The 18,643-nt window shown below is 40.3% G+C and overlaps 3 long non-coding RNA genes across 5 annotated transcripts; all 3 read right to left on the reverse strand.

Annotated features, from left to right (window-relative positions):
• Positions 1-6,456: 6,456 nt before the first annotated feature.
• LOC121049425 lies at positions 6,457-7,315 on the reverse strand. Its single transcript, XR_005800174.1, has 2 exons — positions 7,219-7,315; positions 6,457-6,908 (listed from the first exon to the last, which is right to left on the reverse strand). It is a non-coding gene; the product is annotated as an uncharacterized LOC121049425 (long non-coding RNA).
• A 520-nt stretch (positions 7,316-7,835) lies between these two features.
• LOC112166442 lies at positions 7,836-9,189 on the reverse strand. Of its 2 annotated transcripts, XR_002923271.2 has the most exons (3): positions 9,124-9,189; positions 8,647-8,786; positions 7,836-7,924 (listed from the first exon to the last, which is right to left on the reverse strand). It is a non-coding gene; the product is annotated as an uncharacterized LOC112166442 (long non-coding RNA). The 2 variants fall into 2 exon arrangements; XR_005800173.1 differs by lacking the exon at positions 9,124-9,189 and having other exon boundaries at positions 8,647-8,922.
• Positions 9,190-10,187: 998 nt separating this feature from the next.
• On the reverse strand, positions 10,188-16,680 carry LOC112166809. Of its 2 annotated transcripts, none has more exons than XR_005800225.1 (5): positions 16,364-16,680; positions 16,046-16,196; positions 15,765-15,850; positions 14,875-14,963; positions 10,188-10,518 (listed from the first exon to the last, which is right to left on the reverse strand). It is a non-coding gene; the product is annotated as an uncharacterized LOC112166809 (long non-coding RNA). The 2 variants fall into 2 exon arrangements; XR_005800224.1 differs by lacking the exon at positions 10,188-10,518 and adding an exon at positions 10,526-10,662 and having other exon boundaries at positions 14,781-14,963.
• Positions 16,681-18,643: the final 1,963 nt, after the last annotated feature.

Consider the following 18,643-nt stretch of genomic DNA (forward strand, 5'->3'; position numbering starts at 1 on the left):
CACTATTGCATTCAAGTGCCTTCTTCCCACTCGCTAGCACTAATGCAGCTGCACCATCACTGTCTCTCCCTGCAACCCATAGCTGCTACCACTGTCTCTCCCTGCAGGCAACTAAAACATTTAGAAATCATAAACTTATATCAAACTAAATATCAGAATACTTATATCTAATACTCAAGGTAATTGTTAAGACTCTAAAAGTAATTAAAAATGAACAAAGATAATCTACAATCCCAGCCTGATGCTTATAGAAAAAGAATGTCTAAAAATACTTACAATCATCCTATTCTTCCAAATATATCATACTTCGACAGGCAAGAAATAAAGAGAGAGCACTGACAACAAACAAAGAATCATTCCACTTAACCCCTCTACACTCTTGCAACTTGGCATTGTATTTAACAAAATTGAAAATAAAAACACTCAATTCAGATCTAGTTTAATTAGTAAAACCCAACGAATGCATCTACTGATTGTCATCTCAAGAAAGAATAGTTTCATAGCCTGAAGTATACATAGAGAAGTTACCTCAACAGCAACTGGAACAAGCTCAGCTCGTTCTACCAGTAGCTTAAGCCAAATTCCCTTCCTTCCCTACCAGTAGCTTAAGCCAAATACCAACTAGGAAACTGGCATAGTAACATTTTATTATGACTCTAGTCAACCCACTATAACAACCGAACCTCAAAACTAATAACATGACTAATTACAGTGTTTTTAAATGTTAATCCCACAAGCTTTTAGTCAACCCAAACTAGTTTGAATGAAAAAGTAGAGCATCGGACCTAAAGAACAATAGGCAACTGCTCTGGTGGTTTCTTGTGTTCAGTTCAAGTTCAATTCAACACAAACAAAAAATACAAAAAATTAACGAAATATAATCCAATTTCAACCCCAACTTTCAAATTCAGAGATAAAGGAAACTCTAACCTTAATAAGCATATTAAATCAGTAACAACGAAGATACTTTTTCTCTTTACCTTTTATTAGAGTTTGCATCGCACCACCAGTTTGGAGAAGTGAAGAGTAAGTCTGCCCAATTTGAACCCATCAATCAGTTTTTAGGTACTTCTTCTACTTTCTCTTCCTCCTACATAATGAAATGATTTATATTAGAGACTGCAAACTCATCTGTTCATAAATACTAATATTAAAGCAAAAACACAGGAAACTAAACCAATATATTCAATAAGATGAGGAATGTATGCTTCATCCCACTGAACCAAAAAGGATTAGTTACTAAATAAAATTATCCGGCCATGTATGAAAGTCATTCAAGGCCGACCATACTTGATCAAAATGCTACTCCATAAATACCCCAATAAACACATATGTAAGGCAGCAGTACCTCAATCTTGAAGTTTTCATGTGCAAATTCCATCTGTTTCAATGCATCCTCATTTACCTTAGCTATACTCTTATACTGCATATTAAAATGACATTAATATTAAGTTCAGTCAGTATTAAGATATTAAGCACGTCAAGGAGAAGTCAGAACTTGTAGCATGTGATCTTTAGTAGCCTGCATTTCATCTTTCAAATTCTTAATCTCATCCTTTGCAGCACGTAATGCCAACATAGCCTACCAAGTTCAACCAAGTCAATGTCAGACATCAATCACATAATAAATGTATCTGCAAATTAGATACAGTAGCTCCCAAAATAAATAAGCCAATCACTACATAAAATCAAAGAAAAAGAAAAAAGCAGTATCTTTTTATGTCTACAAAATAAAACATAAGACTAAAGATTGAAATTTGAAAGACAACCGTGGGAAATGCATTTTAAGGGCTTCACAATGATAATACAACCCTTCATAATCCATATTTTGATTCAGCGGAAAGTTAAATGAAAATATGATTGAAGTAATTGACACAAATGCGAAAAGTAGAGAAAGACACCTAAACCTACATACTTCAACCGTCCATCCTGATTAAAATTCTGTTTAAAAATAGATACTCCTTTGTTTCAGAACTGGACCGAACTTGATACATTTTAAAATTTAGCAACCACAATCATTCATCAGATCTTGAATCTGAAGAAGATAGTGACACCTTTTTGTCATAGGGTTTTGAAAAATACCCATAGGTAGATGTGTGTGTGTTGTGTTTTTTTTTTTTTTTTGGGGCGGGGGGGAAGGGAGAGGGAGAGAGAGAGAGAGAGACCTAGAGCAGCCTCTATTAAATGGGGACCAGACGAACGAAGTTTATGCTCCTCTTCATACAACCTTTTGTACATTGCGACCTGAGAAAAAGTTAGGATTTAAAGATGAGGAGTCAGAGCAGAGCAATTAGTTCATCCCCACCACACTGTAATCCACACAATATAAGGTAAAGAAGAAGAAAAACAGCAATGATAAAAACAAGATTACATGAGTGCTTGCTCTTTAGAGGGATTCACTAGGGCTTACAGAGGTGTGAAGGGATTCAATCATTTGCCCTTGCTCTTCAGCTCTTTGTAATACAGCCTTAACTCTAGAAGCAGCTTCCTCAGTATGCTTCTTGAGCTCCTTTTCAAAATTTTCCTGGAATTCCAAGATACACACACATGCATCATATAGTTTTCAAGTCAAAGATAGTACTAAAGAACAAGCTCCATAATGAATTAATTAGTCGTGGAAATGTTCAAACCAACCTTGAACTCCTTTTCCCTATTTTCAAGCTGGTCAGAAAGATTGCGAACAACACTCCTGAGCTGGGCATTCTGCTGAACCAGACCATTTATGTCCTTGAAGGTCAACTGTTTCATTTTAAAATCCAAAATACCACTAATAAATAAACATCCAACAATACAGGAAAGAAGAAGAGAACTTAAAAGACCCATGCTGAAGAAAAATAAGAAGTCAACTTACAAGATGTTCAGATATGACTTTTTCAGCATCAGATTCCGAGTGCACCACAACAGCATTGTCATAACTATCATGACCCGAAGATGCACCACGAAGCTGTATATCTCGACATTCTTTCAAAAGGACTGCCACCTACAAGTTATCACCCAGCAAGTTGAGATAGATTCATCAAAGCAATAAAAAGACAAGATGTTTTAACCCAACATTCATAATATACCCTTTAAAGCAAGATTTCACGGCCCAGGTGAAAATTACCTGACAATGACACAGTTAGCCTAACAAGTACTGGATGGTATCGTTGTTTCCATACTGCTAATGTTTCTTGCTAATCTAAATGGTATCATTGTCCTTGCAGTAAAGCCTACGTATTACAGCAGCTAGTCTAAATGTTTCTCGCAGTAAAGCCTAAGCATTATAGTAGCAGAACAATGAGCATATAGAAGTACCCTGATATGCAGAAGTAGCAGAACAATGAAAAAACAATTGGCTATACATACGTTGCATCGTAGAAACATCAAGTCAAGCTCCAGATACGCAAAAGAATAAATCAATTATGTGAAATTTCATGAACAAAATATTAAAAGCATACTTGGTCACAGGTCTTAAACAAATTAGAAATTATACAGGCAAAAGTACTGGTATGACAGATAATATCTCAAACAAATCTTACCTTGTAAAAGTTCACAAGAGTCTTTGCATCATTTTCACACTCTCTCCTTTCCAACTACTGCAAAAGGAAAAACAAAATGTATCAATATAATTCCTATACAATGGCAATATATGCACAAAAACAAGCAACACTCTTTTCATGAACAGATAGGAACAAAGTGAATAAGGCCTAATAGTTGTTAAATAGGTATACTGCACATTTTCATCTATCTGCAAAACCTAGAAAAATTCAAAGAGAAAAAAAAAATACCCAGAAAACCTGAGATGACAAAGATCGATGATAAAGAAGCTAGCATACCTTCGTTGAACAGGCACACCACTTTGTGAAGCAACAGATGCAACCTTGTAAACAGCAGTTGCCTGAAACATATTGCCAACATAAAAAAAAAATCTTCAGTACAAGAAGGCATAGCTATCACACGATCCACACTTCTTCATAAGTTAAGAATGGTATTATAGTGCTATATATTACACCGCAGGGTTTCAAACCTTTGGTTAAGTTCTTTGCTGGCATTAATATCATAACAAGAGAGTAAAGCAAGCATCAATGAGCGAAAATGCCATCAATTCGACAAGTCCTCAGTTCAATGTTCATCCACTAATAATCTGAACAGTCTAATCAAACTCTACACATCTCAAAACCAATACTTGAACAAAAAGAATGCATCTTTATACCTGTCCCCTGCCGCCAACGCAAACCTCTTGAGTAGTACAAATGGAGCCAGACCCCATCCCAACCCTCAACCCATCAACACCAGCCTGAATTAAATTCTGCGCCTGACTCACAGTCAACACATTCCCACAAACCACATCCAAATCTGAGTACATTTTCTTGAGTACACGGCCTTTCTCCGCCATGAACTCCTCAATCTTCCCCAAATCGGAGCTCCAAGGCAAAACCATGTCCTTACAGCTGATCATGTAATCGTAAATCTTGACCTCCATGTCCGCCAGCTTCACCCAATCGCGGCTCGCCATGTAGCCCAAAAGCTTGGAGCTGGGGGCGCCGGACTAGGTGACGAGGACGTAGGGATTGACGCCGTAGTCGAAAACGTCGTCGTTGTGGATGCGGTCTCCGGGGGACATGAAGACGGGGGCGGAGAGGAGGGGGACGTTGTGGGCCTTGATGGATCTGACCTTGGCGGCGTTGGAGTGGAGGATGCCGATGCCTCGACTGCGGTGGTGTCGGTGGTGCTCACCCTCCGTGTACTGCATCTTGTTCATGGCTTCTCTCTCTTTTTCTCTCGTTGATGTCGTCCAACCAACGAGATCAATTTCAATCAAAGATGAAGAGCGAGACCTAATAAGTGAATTAGCTAGGGTTTCAAGGATAAGAGTAGATCGAAGGAGAGCTGCAGAGAATTGGGGGTGGAGTTGGTGAATATGAGGAACAGTTACGAAGATAATTTGGGTCGAGAGGCTATTCTGAGGGTTGACAGTGTGTATGTCGAGAGAAAGGGTCGAGAGGGTCGAGAGGGTTTGAGAGATTTTGTTTTGCTTCTTTCTTTTGGACACGATGTGGCATGACAATTAAACTTAAAAAAAATTCTCAAAGTCACTCCCACAACAGAAAGCTCACCATCCGTTGTATGAGTGCACTACATAAAATCAAAATTTGGAAATACGGAGGGAAACATGCCGCCTACAACATTTTGGCTCAAAATGCTACCGCTTATGTTCCTTCTTCACACAACAGAATAGCTTAAATCTGTTGTCTAATTTCTACAGATTACGACAGATTGCGACATTCAAGTAAGCTTCCGCAAAATTTGGCGCCTAGTTTTCAATCACACAACGGAAATCTTAAGCACCGTTGTGTCTAGTAGCCCAAATTTCAGATTTCAAGAGGCAACCAAGACTCCAGAGTGGAGGGAAAATTGCCGCTAAATTTTCTAAGACTCAGACAATGGAAAATACTTAATTCCGTTGTGCAATGTAGTTATGATAAAAAAGTTATCATTTTGTTGACATTCACACAACATAACATCACAAATACCGTTGTACAATAGACTTTACTTAAACACACAACAGATGATTTCTGTTCCGTTGTGTGATTGGTGTTGTGTGATTAACTTTTTGTAGTAGTGGTAAGGTGAATGAGTGAATGACTGACAATGAAAAATTAAGAAGAGTACATAAATTCCCAATGCGAATTTTTGCAGCCTCACTAGCCACATAACCAGACTTTTTACAGAAAATGTAGCAGGTATAGAAACTATAAAACAGATATAGCAGAAAAATCTAAAAGTAAAGAATAAACTATAATTCATACTACATAGCGCTGTAGATATTATAGGAAACTAGAAACATAAATAAGTCTTAAAAAAGTATCTTTTCGCACCTTCAAAGAACTAGACAGCTTATAGGATATGATCAATCCATTCATAAGCTTAGAGAAATTATATAGAATTGATTAATTATTTTGCTTAAACTACTTTATAGTTATCTATATATAATACGGCAAAAGTCATAAAACTATAAGTATATCGGCATAGGATATAACAATAAGCGGTCACCTCCTTCCAATCTGGGATTCCACCATCAGGAACCCAAATAGGATGGTCAAATTTGCAGCCCTCTCCAAATTTACAAGTTCTTGTTTGCATGCAGTGGGCAGGGTCTTCCTCTCCTGGCCTCTGTTGATAAATAGGCAAGCTTGTATTCTCGAATCTATATCGCTTTGCTAAAGGATTTGTCGAATTGGTAGCTTCCATTTGCCCAATCGGATTATGGGCACCTAAAAGAGCCTGATGGCAGAGTGCTATAGTACGTAGTAGAGAAGTATATACAAGAAAACCAGAGGAAACGTATATGTTACCATATAGTATATACTAGGAATGACAACCCGCGCGATGCCGCGGGAAAGCATTTCTGCATTATGTTCGCTAAATTTCATATGTTTTTTAAGTGTGTGACTCGCAAAGATAACTAAGATGTGATTAAATAAAAACGGAAAGTTGTTGCCAATAGTATAACTGCATTTAGGTTGTATAACAAATATCAAGTTATTTCTTTCCAAGTGAATTAACAACTAATAGTAATCAATTAAGTGAAATTCTTATTTTCAAACAGATCTTTCACATGTTCGGTTAACATTTCGTACCCCAAGGGTCATTTGTGTATTGACCTGAAAGGTCGTCACCTTCATGCTTTGTAGAGTGGCAATTGCCTCCTACCAGCCATGAAGTACGCAAGAGTTCAAGAGCACTTCAAGCTTATACATCAAGTTTCCCTTCTCAACTTCTTCAATTGGTCCAAGAACTCTTCACCGCTGCTAGCAGCTACATTGTTGTGGGCACTGAGGGTGATTGTGATTCTACAATAGAATTTTGTGCCGTGCTCGAATGTCTCCAACTCCATTCAGAAAATCATGCAGTCGGATTATAGGTTCCTGCATATTCAAAGTAGAGCTCCTTAAAAAAAAAAAAAAAAAAAAAGGTAAAGCCTCCGCAGCCCCGACAGAAGTGGAAACTGTGCGACATACTGACATGTGAAACAAAGCAAAGACAGAAAACCATCGAATCAAACCCAAAAAACAATAAATTGCATATAACGACCCATCTATTGTAACAAAGGATTCCCCTTTTTGTGGAAAAGGTCATTATAGACAGGCCTAGAGCATTTAAATTTTGAAAAGAAACAAATTAAAGAAATATGTAGGTTATATGATGTATGAGTTTAATGTAATTTTATTAGTTCACCTGGGCTGATGCAGGAAAGTTTTTCACGCTTGAGCAAGAGCTGAAAGGTCTCAACATCTCCTTCAGTACTGGAATACTTTTCTGAACTCATATGCATTTCTACGCACAATTACAAAATTCAAGTATATGATTAGAAACTTTACAGAAACTAAAACAATACAACATAATAAATAATCTATAATAATCAACCGATAATTAATAAATCTTCTTTTCATGTTGAAATAATCGTCTTTTGGCATAATATATGAACTAATGCATAATAGTATACACACGTATCATATTCACTTCTTCACTCCGTGGGGGAAGATTTTTGAAGGTCATTGGTGACAAATAGAAGGTACATGACGATCATCATGCTGAGGCTTTTAAGGATCTGTAGTCTTTGTTGCTATTGAGTGGACCTTGCTTTGAAGGCGTTATGCAAGGAATCCCAAGAGGAATGAAGGAGGACGCCCTCTAATTTCTTGCTTTTGGAGCTTTGATCTTAGCCCTTTAGGCCTCAATATCAGTTGCTCATAGAGATGTGAGAACACCAGCAGAAACCCACCCGCCAATACTGACAATATGATCTTTGCTACTACCACTAACAGATCTTCTTCAATTTTTCTGACCTTCCATCTGCTGCTGCTTGTAAATCTTCCTTTCTCATCCTATGGTATATGACTGTTATTCTCACCGAGGTCTATGGCTCTGTTTAACTGTAAACCTAAAAAGGAACACGGTTAGCGTCTTCCTTATTGCAACCAAACTAATGCAGCAGCATTTTTTCAATTTCTAAGCAACCATATATAAATCGAGCATATAAAATTCAATGCAGATAACCTGCATACTCAGCACTTTACATATAATAACAGTAAAAAAAGAATAAACTATCCAAATCCTTGCCCCTTGTAACTCAGTTCAGCAGAAGCAAGAGGCAACAAAGTGAAAATTGAGATTGACAATAAACGGGAGTGAATAGAAATTTGATAGAGAGCATCAACTAAAAGGCAGAGATAATCAAGTACACATCATACAGCAAAACCAATGTAAATGAGATGAGCATGTATAATATAATGTAAAGCGTAAGGTAAAGACTTTGTTCCGAAAACAGATTTGAAAGGAATTGATGAATAAATATGCCAACAGTGAAAATGAAAATCGATTCTGTTTCAGGCCATCATCTTTACAATAAGATAAACATGAAAAGAAAAGAAAAATATATCAGTTTCCATTGAAAGTCATCATACGTGCCATAAAAATCAGCAAAGAAATCGCTACCATAACTTCATGTAACTAAATACAGGGAGATCACTACCACCTATTGCAGATGATCAAAGGGTATATATAGAAGTTCATGAATGTAAATGAAGGCAAATTCATCTTCATCTTGTATTCACAATTAGTGTTTGATAGGACCTAATTCAAAATTGAGAAACTAACACTTACCAAGGTCCTCTGCCTTCTTCAACCTTTTCCAAAGCTAATCGAATGGTTGTTCAAAAGCTAATGAACTCACTGAGCTGCGGAGGCCCATTCATGATGCACTACTCCATTGTCTTCTCTGTTATGTCCAAATTTCACATAACCTACAGGAGCAGCAAAAAGTGTTTCATACTGAGAACCATATTAAGATAAATGATATTGTCTAAAACAGTCCCATATGTTATGAACTTATGATCCTCACATCGTACTTAAAAACATTCATAAATATCCATGTATAAACCACGAAAAGGAAAATCATTGGTGACAGGAAATACAAATCACCTCGAGCGAGAGAAAAGTGTATGTAAAATAACAAAAGTTAGTGATATGAAGATTGTTCAAAAATCTATTAAAGAGAGAAAAGTCAAAATACATAATAAATTTTAGAAAAGTATCAATGTTAATGCACAAATAAATTTTTTTACTTAAAACTTCACTCACCTTTCACACATAGAAGACCAAATTATTGTTCACTTCTCTATTGTTACCGACTGATTTCAGTTTTTGAGATAGAACTGAAGCTGCACAAAGTAGTTTTCAGGATGAGGTTCATCTATTACATATGGATAAATACAATTGTTAGCATTGGTTAATTACCAAAAGGATAAGAAGTAGTAAACTGTATATGCTTTTTGCAAATCTTGAGATGAAATATATTAACTCATTTGGTTATAGTTTGATATTCATATGAATAAATGCTATGGTTAATATTGGTAGACATTCTTTTTCTTAGCAAATCGAAACACACGGATCAAAGAATATATATATATATATATATATATATATATATATATATATGGACAAATTAATGATAGAATAAAAGCAACTAAATAATCTCCCACTCCTATAAAAAAGGAATAAAAAACATGGATCAAACAATTTGAATCAGATGGTTTCTTGCCCTTAGAGATACAACATCATTTTGGGTATAGATCAACAATCTGGTAAAACAAATTATCGTAATTGTTTGATAAAAAAATCAGTGCTTATTATATTGGGCTAATTCTATTCTATCACTATAAAATCTTACCAAGTTATGAGTGATGGGGGGTGTTGATGGGTGCTGTTGATGTCGGCGAAGGAGAGAGACTGAGGTTGATAAAGGATTCTGGAAATGGAAAAGTAATGGAGAAGAGACTGAGGTCTACAATGTTCTTGCTACTCACAACTCTCTTTCTCTGTTGCTCTTTTTTGTAGTGATTTTTGGGTTTTGAGGTAGATTTTAACTTGGGGGTGACTGTGAGGGATTAGAGTAGACTGCTTTAGAAAAGAGAAGAAGATCAGATCGATAGACAGCAGAACAGAAAGATCTAAAGGAGGGCAGAACCGTCTTTTCTGTCCCCAGGCACTGTTCCGCACTGTTGCCTTATGAATAGTGAACTCATCTATATAGTAAACTAGTAAATGAGCCCACGCTTTGCTGCGGGGTTTTTTTTATGACTAATCGAAAAGTGGTCATTTGTTTTGAGGTATTCAAATTTCAGGCTCTAGCTTCTGCATCAAGGTGAAGAAAGAAACAAATGAAAGAAGACTTGTATTCCAAACTTGGAAGTATACTGGGATATGGTATGATACCCTTAAAAAAAATTCATATCAAAGCTCATACTACAAACATTCAACTTTAACTCGTATCATATTTACAGATGCTAGCTAGAATGATCTCAGATTCTCAAGGAACGTGTTTATTTGAGCAAACTCTGTTACTGCAATCGTTACTTAAACTACCTAAAACCTGATGAGCGGTGAGCCTTTTAGAAGGACCTTCACAAAGGATTCCTCGAATCAAATCATTAGCTAATTCAGCGATGCCATCCCAGGGATGGAACCTCAGATGAGCTGTCCTTTGACAAAGAGACTATTGTTAGAAGCAGGATTCGAGTTTCTCTTTTTGTCTTTTGAGTTTGAGACATCTCAACTGTCTTTCAATATGCTCCTGATCAAGCAGAGGTTTAGTTATTGCTCTGTTTGTTCCATTGGTACCTGTAGATACCTCTACTAGCAAGGCTAGTTTGCTATCTCACCAAGCATAAGTAACACGCTCTTTGGGACACCCACAAGCCATGGTGAGGCCCAACCGCTACTTGCATCTTGTAGCCCTATGTTCAAGCTACGCTACTGTATCCGGAAGTCGCAAATCCGTCGTCGGGAAGCCACCTTCCCGACCTTGCCAACATGCCCTCACAACTAGGCTTTCTATACTAGAATAGTTATCTTTGCTTGTCCCACATCGAAAACCATGAGAAGGAGATGGCCTCCTTCACTTATAAAAGGAATGCCTCCTCCCACAACTAAAAGGATCCCATTACACACTTTGTAATCCTCCTTTGGGTCGCAAGGCTCAACACACTAGTTAAACATTCAAATGGACGTAGTCTCCCGCTAAGGCGGGAGGCGAACCACTATACATCCTGTGTCAATCTCTCTCACTCTCTTTACTTATCATTAATTAGATCCCCACGGATCCAAGCATTAACATTGGCGCCGTCTGTGGGAAGCCAACAAAAAGGCTTCGTCACTTACCATTGAGTTAAGTCATCTTAACCGAGCTCAAAATAATTTCTTTCTTTGAGTTATATAATTATTCTTAGCGGCAACTTGTACCATCGGCCAAACCCCCGTCGAACAAGTCCGGTCAACGCCCAGCAGGGCCGGTCAACGTCGACCAACTCTGGTCAACTTCGGTCAAATGCTAGTCAACAGTTGATAGGGCAAGTCACCGCCCAACTCAGAGGTCAACGCTGACCTACAAAAAATTTTGGCGCTAACTACTCTGGACACCCAGTAAACTTCTCTGGGCACCCAGGCACCAAACTGCAATCATCATCAGTGGCTCCGCTCGCCAGTCCAGCCTAGAGCCGGCATGCCAGCGCCCATTGCCAGCACACCAGCGGTAAGTGCCGGCATCAGTGCCACCACAGCGCAAGCTCCGCACCGCCAGCAACCCTTATCGTTGGACACCCTCTGCTGGACATCCACGGCTAGACACCCTCCGCTGGACATCCACGGCTAGACACCCTCTGCTGGCCATCCACGGCTGGACGCACCCTCCGCTGACCATCCTCCGCTGGACATCCTCCAGTGGACAACCTCCGCCACGACCGGACATCTTCCGCTGGACATCCTCCAGTGGACATCCTCCAGTGGGCATCATCCGCCACCGCCGGACATCCTCCGCTGGCATTTCTCCCCTGGACACCTCCCGCTGGACATCCTCCGCTGGACACCCTCTGCTGGACATCCACGGCTATACACCCTCTGTTGGCCATCCACGGCTGGACACCCACGGCTAGACACCCTCTGCTGGCCATCCACGACTGGACACCCTCTGCTGGACATCCACGGCTAGACCCTCTGCTGACCATCCACGGCTGGACACCCTCCGCTGGCCATCCACGGCTGGACGCACCCTCCGCTGACCATCCTCCGCTGGACACCCTCCGCTGGCCATCCACGGCTGGACGCACCCTCCGCTGACCATCCTCCGCTGGACATCCTCCAGTAGACAACCTCCGCTGGACATCCTCCAGTGGACAACCTCCGCCACCACCGGACATCCTCCGCTGGACATCCTCCAGTGGACATCCTCCAGTGGGCATCATCCGCCACAGCCGGACATCCTCCGCCACCGCCGGACATCCTCCGCCACAGCCGGACATCCTCCGCTGGCCATTCTCCCCTGGACACCTCCCACTGGACATCCTTCGCTGGACACCCTCCGCTGGACATCCACGGCTAGACACCCTCTGCTGGCCATCCACGGCTGGACACCCTCCGCTGGCCATCCACGGCTGGACGCACCCTCCGCTGACCATCCTCCGCTGGACACCCTCCACACCCTCTGCTGGCTATCCGCCGCTGGACATCCACCGCTGGACATCCAACTCCAACTCGCTCCAAATCGGCATGAGATAAGTAACTTTATCTCACTACATGCTCTTTTAATTTGAGCTATTGCCATGCCATGCTTTCATAACTTTTGAGCATGCCTACAACATTTTGTAGATTTGGCAACGCCTTCTAGGCCTTACATGCTAGATATGCCATGCCTCACATATCGATCTCAATTATCTCTAAGCATGTTTACAACAATACAAAATGCTAGTAGCAACTTCATGCTATACACGTATGCCATGCTCTTATTTTAATTGCAACGCAATTAAATAAATATGGGTCACTCAAACAAAATTTTATTACTTGCTCTATTTGTTTGTCATGTTTCATACAAGTACAAACTTTACGAGTCTGTGGTTACCGCCAGGCGGTAAGGCAACGACTCATAATGACAATGACCGCTACGCGGCATTGCAGTCAGGTTTCTCCTCTGAGAAATAGTAAAGGGACTAGTTAACACAGCCCACGGCAGCCATTGATCCGGCAGTTAACCCCGACGCTTGGGTACCAAAGATTGGGCTCGCTACCCAACACCCTCTACTCCGTGCAGCTCCCCATCAACAAACAATTAACCGACCATCCGGAGGTCCGTCGTGGCTGGGGAGTGAGGGACTCCCTGGCGGGCCTAGCAGGGGCCCACCCGAAAGGGCAAAAGCGTTCGCTCCGACCAATTCTAGATGGACGACGCACTCGCACTAATTATGCTTGATATACGGCACAAAGCTACGCTTTGGTATCAACCCGCAAGAACACCCTCCTTGACTGGGGACTTTGGGGACTTGTACATACAGCCCAGCATAATTAGCAACGGTCACGCTCATGCCTCAAGGCATCACCATCGAGCTGCCCGTTAATGCTTCATGGCAACCCGCCGAGCTTTCGTGCTCGTGCCTCAGCGGCACCGCCAGGCTTTCGCGCTAGTACCTCAGCAGCACCGCCGACTTTCTCCCTCGTGCCTTAGCGGCACTGCCGACTTTCGCCCTCATGCATTCACGGCACCCTTGAGCTTCCGCTCACGAGCTTTCCGCTCACGAGCTTACTGCTCACGCCTTCGCGACACCCTTGAGCTTCCGCTCACGAGCTTACCACTCATGAGCTTACCGCTCACGCCTTCGCGGCACCCACGAGCTTCCGCTCAAGCCTTCGCGGCAGTCCTCGAGCTTTACACTCATGTCTACTCGACACACCACACGTTAATGGAACATTGAATTCTTCTACCATTTGTCGCAGCCTGCGACAAATCGAATTCTTTTCTCGTTCCATTAATACGAGCGAACAACCAAACAAATACAAGCGTTCACGTATTCATCATTCACCAATTATAAATGCTTACCTTCGCACCGCTCATGCAACTTACACTTATCATATGCAATCCATATGCTCACACGACCATACGCGTTCTCGAGTTTGTACGTCATAATCGATCGTACTCGGCACCATTCATGTGTATGCATCAACATATATCACACACCCCATACGTTTATATATGCCAACGCATATCAACGCAACTCACATTTGTTGCCCAATGCAACGAGCATTCTACGTATGCCTGTTTTTTGATTTTGTTGTGCAGGTTAACGAGTCCCTTCTTGCTTACGGAGTTCGGGGACTTGTAGGGGCTCCGTACCGCCCGGTTACTTATGCTTGGTGACATCATGTGTATAACTCCCCAACCAAGAAGCTCCTCTTACTTGGGGACTTCGGGGACTTGTAGATACCTCTACTAGCAAGGCTAGTTTGCTATCTCACCAAGCATAAGTAGCACGCTCTTTGGGACACCCACAAGCCATGGTGAGGCCCAACCGCTACTTGCATCTTGTAGCCCTATGTTCAAGCTACGCTACTGTATCCGGAAGTCGCAAATCCGTCGTCGGAAAGCCACCTTCCCGGCCTTGCCAACATGCCCTCACAACTAGGCTTTCTACACTAGAATAGTTATCTTTGCTTGTCCCACATCGAAAACCATGTAAAGGAGATGGCCTCCTTCACTTATAAAAGGAATGCCTCCTCTCACAACTAAAAGGATCCCATTACACACTTTGTAATCCTCCTTTGGGTCGCAAGGCTCAACACACTAGTTAAACATTCAAGTGGACGTAGTCTCCCGCTAAGGCGGGAGGTGAACCACTATACATCTTGTTTCAATCTCTCTCACTCTCTTTACTTATCGTTAATTAGATCCCCACAGATCCAAGCATTAACAGTACCAAATGATATAGAGGAATCAAGCCCAATTGCATACATCTAATTCAAGCACAACATTTAAATTTCAAAGAAAAGATCCAAATTTACCAACCATACTTCAAAAGAGTAAACTTAGTAGTAGCAAGTTTGAAATTTTGAGCAGGAAATGTGCAGTAAAGTGTCAAAAGAGGCGGGCTTTCCCAATTCTTGAATATAAGCAACCCCCAAGCAGCGATTACAGAAAAAACCACAGATCAGACTTTCAAAGCTTAAAGACATACAGAAAGATAAGTACTAACAACAACAATAATCAATGAAGGCGTTTTCTTCATTGAAAGATTAAATTTTATAAGACTTTCAAGCAGGGTACTATAGTTTGAATTACAAACTAAATACAATTGAGAAACTACAAAGTTTCCATCATCGATAAAATCCATGTGATAAAATTTAAATGTGTTCTTTATGGAATCAAGCTCAAAAAGAATTCAAATGTTCTATGTTTTCGGTGATAAACAGATTAGCATTGGATATGTAATAGCCATAGAAATTAAAGCGACTACATGAGAGCACATGCATTTACAAATCACAATTTCAATAGAGGCCAAGTTTATCAGTATTCAAAGCATTGTCCCATGCATCGAGAACAGAAGCCAATATCCATCAGGTGTGTGTGAATGTTGTGAGATACCAAATTGGCTGAGAAATTTAACCCCCCCCCAATATCCATCAATGTATGTTATAACACTGGGCTAGCAGATTATCATCCCCCTCTTCCTTTTCTTAACTTTTCATATATGTGAAACTTAACATTTGTGTTAAATAATAATAATAATAATAATAATAATTCTTGATGATGAATTTGAATTTTTGATGATGAAAAACGCTGAATCAAATGATGCATTTAAGTAGGCAAACTGATACACAATTTACTAAGTAAGAAAATATTTTACTAATGGAAACCAATGACAATTTACTAAATGATAACAAAGATAAGTGAGATTGAAAACCTGTTCTATTTGTTTCCAGCCCAACCCTTTTCCCTGAGAGTCTCCAAAATTTTGGATCTTGGAACTGTTGAAAAGTTAAACCCAAGCTGCAAAACGAAACCAAATCGCATACATTGAGAATTGAAAGATCAATAGCAATCAATACCAACCAATCTGATTGAAAATCACAAAGTAAATCCATGAAATCAAGTGAGCCACCATCTAATGTAACATAAAATTCAGAGACAAATAACTCAATGAAAACCACAATCCGACATAACCGAAGAACACCCAAATCTTACCAAGAAAAGAAACCCAATTCTTATTTTGCTTTTGCTGAAAACTCCTTCCCAAAGTGGATCCAAATATTCGCACCCACCTCTTCCCAACCAAACCAACACCGATTAGTCTGATCATGAGAAGAAGGTTCTTACCATAAGATTTCTACATAGCCTACAATCAATTCCAAGGTTGGAAACTCAGAACAAAAACAAAGGCAAGAAACCCAAAACCCAGACTTCTATTTAGAATGAAATCGTTGAAATCAAAACATAAAAGAAGATAGGGACATTAACGAAAAAAACTGGTAAAAGAGAAAAAGGGAGAAAACGGATTGCTACCTAAAAACCCTCTACCTCTCTTGGATGCTTCTCACGTTTCTGGGCTGTTTCGTCTCGGCTGATTTCAATTTCTATGCTCTCGCTACTTTTATGTCCGTCTATGTGATGTTAGGATCTGATTTCGGAAGTGGAAGAGTTGATGTCGGTGTAGAGATGTTGTAGCTGCAGATAGATATACTTCCAGAAAGAGGAAAGTGCAGGATGAATCTGCTAGTGTCAGAGACGTAATTTAAGAAAACATAGAAGGCAAAAGCGTCACTTTAAATCGGGCTCTTAGGAACAGTGCTTATGAACAGTAACTGACGTTTGGTATATAGTAAATATCTTAAAAAGTAAGGTTATTATCACAAATGGTACCTGAACTATACCTCAATCTTATCGATGGTACCTGAACTTCAATTTTGATCACAACCAGTACCCGAACTTTTCGATTTCATTTTAAATGGTACCTAGAGCCACCTCCGGTCAATATTCGGACTAAAAACGGCATGTGAGGCGATCATAGTGATGATTTTTGATGATTTCAAGGGTTGCGATCATATATAGTGATGATTTTTTGGTAATAGACTTGCCTTGAACTTGAATATTTTTTTTTCTTTTTTTAGATTTGGCTTTTTGGCGGGAATAGTGACCGAATCTGGCCTTAGGTACCATTTAAAATGAAGTCGAAAAGTTCGGGTACTAGTTATGATCAAAATTGAAGTTCAGGTACCATTGATAAAATAGAGGATAAGTCTAGGTACAATTTGTGATAATAACCCTAAAAAGTAATTTTTGATAAGAACGCAGACATACTAGAAACACAAAGACAGTTTCTTATATCTTTTTCTGTAACAGTATATATTGCCCTAAATGCATATACAAAAACTACTAGCTTTACATAGTTAATAGACATATAAACTCTTGTACACAGGGTAGGTATTTACTAATTAGAGGTAACAAACTAGATATTGTTAAACAATCCCACTTTTAATCCTGACGGTTTACATCTGTAGTGCAATGACTGACTACAAATAACACCAAGATCATAAACCACCTCAGACATGACTGATGAAAAGCAAAATGCTTAATCATACTCGGTAATAAGCAAACTATAAACATACACTAGAAGGCCATAAGCATACACAAAAGCTACTAGCTTTACTTAGTTATTAGACATAAACTCTTCTACTCGACAGCCGAAGCTTATATCAATTAGTGAAATGAACGACTAGGAGCTACATTTGATCAAGATCCCACTTCATACATACCTAAATGAGCAAGCTATAAACATACTCGCATCAATTTACACTAGAAAATTCGAAAAACTTTAGCAATTTCAGCATGCATAATAAACACCAAGGTATTCAGACTCTTTGATCTTCCATGAAATCCAATCAAAGATTCAAACTTTTCAATCACCAAACATATAGTTACAGTAGAGTGAGAGCTCACCAACCTTCAGAGGTGCGTTTAAAGCCGGGAGGGCCAGGATGACATCATGTATGACGTCGCTCTGGCGGCGTCGGATTAATCGCCGAGACAGTCGGTGCCAGCGAGGTACATGGAAGAAGTGGAGAGAAGGTCCGACCGGCCTGGGGAGAGGTAGGATTGGGCTAGGGAGCGGGGGGTGTAGACGGTGGAGAAAGCAGAGGTGGGAGCTGATTGAGCGGCTCCGTAGGTGAAGAGATGGCTCGCCATTGATGATTTGAGTATAAAAAGAGGAGGCTCCGTGTTTTTTGCCTTAGTGGTTGGTTTTGTTTGTGGTGATTACAGAGGAATGAAGTATAAGCAAAACAAACAAAGCAGAGGGATTGATGCTCACCGGGATTAAATACTGAAATCGATTGATATTCCAAGTCCTTTTACAAGTGTCAAATGCATCCAACGTGGATACACACTTTCCGCAAGCCCGCAAGGTGTTATTCAACATCAAAGTTGCTTGAATAATTTGACACATGATACCAGGGCCGGCCCTGAGGGCTGCCACCTGAGGCAGCCGCCTCAGACCATCGGCTCCCGGGGGCCTCCGGAGTTTCTGTATATAAGTTTTAAATAATATATATATTATTGTTTGCTCTACTATACTTGAAGACGCGCATTGCTCTAGCGGAAGGGGAGACAAGCTGCATCCTTGTTCACCAAGGTTTGAGTCACGCCTCACTCATTTCTCCAAATTTTTTCAATCAAGTAAGGGACTTAAGTGGGGCCCAACCTGGTTTCTCACGCCTCACCCCAATGATTATACGGACTTTTCTATGAGAACTGGCCTTTCGATTTCTAATGCCCAGTTTGTAGGCG

Source organism: Rosa chinensis, chromosome 5, assembly GCF_002994745.2.
Source record: "Rosa chinensis cultivar Old Blush chromosome 5, RchiOBHm-V2, whole genome shotgun sequence".
NCBI lineage: Eukaryota > Viridiplantae > Streptophyta > Magnoliopsida > Rosales > Rosaceae > Rosa > Rosa chinensis.